We start from the raw sequence: 3,879 nt of genomic DNA, 5'->3' as shown, positions 1-3,879 counted from the left end.
CCAGCACCAGCAGAGCCTCCTGGAAAGGGAAGGGTGTCTTGGCTTCCCCTCACTTCCGCTGGAGAAATCTCATGTGGGCGTCGCATGGTAGGCCAAAAATTGCCCCTTGCGCAGCGCCATTGACTCCGCTGCCCCTCCAGCGCTATCCTTTCCACCGCCAAGAAGTCGAGCTCCGTCTCACCCATCTGGCACCCCAGCACCAGCAGAGCCTCCTGGAAAGGGAAGGGTGTCTTGGCCTCCCCTCGCTTCCGCTGGAGAAATATCATGTGGGCGTCGCATGGTAGGCCAAAAATTGCCCCTTGCAGCGCCATTGACTCCGCTGCCCCTCCAGCGCTATCCCGCGCTCTAAGCAAAATAGCGCCCACCAGCCATGCCAAGCCCTCCACGGGCAAAATGGCGCCCACCACATGTGCGGTCTCCGGCCAAAGGCTCCTCCACTCTCCTGCACCGACGGGGACCACCACCAGGGTCCCCTCGTGACTCCTTTCCGCGCCACTGGCTGTGGCGTGCCTCCCGCGCTCCCCCACGCTCCCCTCAGCACGGTAGTCCTCGGCCATGCCACGTGCTTGGCGCGTGACCGCGGAGGATCGGGCTCCTCTCTCGCCAATTCGCCGCCGCTCTCCCGCCAATCCGCAGCTGCTCTTTCTCCGCCAATGGGCTTTGTAACTGGGGTCCCGGGGCTGGTGGAGGGATGAATGTTTCGCCGTTCCCATCCTCCGATGACACTTCACCCCACCAGTTGTCGTGTCATCGTAGTGGGAGACAGTTTATAAGAGGGCACCTTGATTAACACCTTCACAGGTTCACCATCACACTCCCTAGTCGTCTAACCTAGCATAAACACAACCCTGACCATGTAACACCGATGGTGCTGACCGAGACAGCCAACAACGATCTGGCCGCGCAATATCTAGCGAAGACGGCATTGATGAAGCGGCGAAGATGACAGCGACGATGAGACGTCTCCCCTTCCAAAACCGACAGCCCTGAGCTCCCACTCTCAGCTGCTTTTATGCACCCAGCGTGGCCTGGCTCCGCCCTGGCCACGCCACCCTTCTCGAACCCACTAGCAGGTTCCAGGGGCTTTCAGATGGGGTTTTCCGTGACCCTTGCCTCAGTTCCTCTGCCCTGCCGACACACCCGTCCCTCCATAGGAGATAACGGCGTCGGCGGAGAATGGCTGGCCAACAGCCGCTCCGCATCCAGTAGAGCATCCGGAGGAGTAGCAGCCGACGGCGTCGAGGGTGTCACGCACTCCGGTCCTGTGGGCGGGACTGCAGAACCACCCTGAGGAACAACCTCAACAGGCGCCCCCCCCCCCCCTCCAGCTCGCCCGGCACACCTGACACTCGGCCCTCATGGATCGGAGATGAAGGGATGTGACAGGGGAGTGACAAAAGGCTTGAGGGTGGGATGGATGGACAAACCAATTCCGGCGGCCGAACTGGATCTTAACACATTGTGGCCGGTCGGCCCGTATCACCTCAACCGGCCCCCGCCAGGGTCTGTACAACTTGGGGGATGTGCCCACGGGCATTTGAGGGCAGTGCAGCCAAGCCCTGTTCCCCGGGGCCCACTGTTTACCCGGCACGCGAAGGCCCCTTAGACATTCATTGGCTGATTGCTGTGAAGCGGAATTTTATTTTGAAGCCTCACGTGCTTCCGAAACCCGTTAAAGGGTGAAACGCATGGGTTCTGAGATGGTATCCTCGGCTTCCTAAAAGCGTATTTAGCTGGATGTCAATAGGAGAGGGGGCGGGGGGGGGGGTTTGGTTCTCTCCCTTACATTAGAAAGAATGGCGAGTAGCCGGTGGAAACGTGCGGAGCCATTCTATAGGCTGCAAGTACCCCTGGAATGTGCAGGTCCCAGTCTTTCTGGGACGCATCGACCTGCTCACTCAACATAGAGGTTAGAGTCCTGTTAAGTCGCTCCACCATCCCTTCCATCTGGGGATGATGGGGCAACTTGCGGACCTTCTTCGTGCCCAAAAGTTCGCACACCTCTTGAGGCGCTCCGGGGCCCCCTTATCCAGCACGTATCCGTGCAGAAATGCCTCGGTGATGTGGCGGCCGATTGATTGGGGAGCGGTCAAGCCACAGGCCAACGGGAGAAATACTCCACACCCACCAACAAATATTTATTACCTTGGGCTGTGACGGGGAAAGGTCCAAGTATATCGAGTGCGACAAGCTTGTTGATACAAGAAACTTGAATAGATTTCAAGGGCGGACAGCGTTTAGCAGATGGCAGTTTGCAGCTAGCACATTGCACACAACTCTTCAGGAAGTTCTTGACGTTTCCCACCATTCCAGGCCAAAAAATATCAAGCTTAAGGGTAGCCAGGGTTTTGTGAACTCCCAGGTGCATCAGCCGCTCGTGGATGGTCAAAATTAGTCTACCCCTGAGGCTTGTGGGTACCACGATACTGTAGCGATGCAAGCCGCCGACCCAACACATTAAAAGACCTTCCTTGAAAATGACAGGAGCTACCCTGCGTTGGCTCGACACGTCGCCCGGATCACTGACGCGGCGCCGCAATTTCAATAGGGAGGCGTACTCCGCCTGGAGGCGCCCCCATTCGTCGTGGCTCAACCCAAGGGGAGCATCGCATGCGACGGAATCGCCGTGATTATCAGGGGTGGAGGTCCCTGCCGATGCGACAACCGGGGGAGGCACAGGCACGGTAGTCAATCTGCATCGGCCCGAACCCGAGAGGCACGCACATTCGTCGCCCGGGGGAAGCCGCGAAAGCGCGTCCACATTAGTGTGCCGCGCACCCTTATGGTAAGACACCCGGAATGAGTAGTCCTGCAAGATTTCCGACCAGCGGGAGAGCTGGCCGGATGGTTGCTCAACACATAAAGCATACTGGAGGGCGACGTGATCGGAACGCACCTCAAATCGCCTGCCATACAGATAGGGCCGGTACTGCTGTATGAAGAAGACTATGGCAAGCAGTTCCCGACGCGTCACGCAGTAGCGTTGCTTAACCGGGGACAGCATTCTGCTGCCATACGCCACAACCCTCTCCACCCCATTGACCACATGGGACAACACTGCGCCAATGCCTGTGTTGCTAGCCTCAGTGTCCAGGATGAATGGTAATGAAAAATCTGGGTATCTGAGGAGAGGAGCGTCTACCAGCCCATCGCAGAGCGCAACAAATGCTGCCTCTTCCTCCGCTCTCTATCAAAATTTCTGGCCCTTTGCTGTCAGGGTGTGGAGGGGTTTGGCAATGGTGGCGAACCCGGGCACAAAGCGGCGGTAATAGGATGGCAAATCCGATAAAGCTACGCACCTCACCCACCAACTTGGGGGTTTGCCATGTGCGCACGCATGCACGCAGTTTTATCAAGATCTGTCGCAATACCCGACTTGCTGACTATGTGCCCAAGGTACAGACGTCTGCAACAGGTGGCATTTCTGAGGTTTAAAGTTGAGGTTAGCCACTCGCATTTTAAGAAAAACAGCGCTTAGCCGGACTAAGTGCTCATCAAATGTGCGGCAAAACACGTACAGTATATCAGGCAGGAGTCCTATTGGAGTCCTGCCAGGACCAACTCCCTGAGCCTCTGGAACGTCGCCGGGGCTGAGTGGAGGTCCATTGGAAGCCGGTTAAACTCAAATAAACCTTGCGGCGTACGAAAAGCAGTCTTAGGCTTTGAGCAATCATCCAAGGGCAGTTTCCAGAATCCCAAAAGCAGGTTGAGCGTTGAAAAAAAACGTGCCCCTGCCAGCGCGTCCAGCAAATCATCCATACGTGGCAGAGTGTACGCGTCCGCCACAGATACTTTGTTAAGCTTGCGGAAGTCCACGCAAAAGCGTAAACTCCCGTTGTGCTTCTTCACGAGCACAATCGGAGCACCCTATGGGCTCGT

Source organism: Lampetra planeri, chromosome 78, assembly GCF_965212315.1.
Source record: "Lampetra planeri chromosome 78, kcLamPlan1.2.h2, whole genome shotgun sequence".
Classification (NCBI taxonomy): domain Eukaryota; kingdom Metazoa; phylum Chordata; class Hyperoartia; order Petromyzontiformes; family Petromyzontidae; genus Lampetra; species Lampetra planeri.
Note: the sequence above shows the minus strand (reverse complement) of the source record.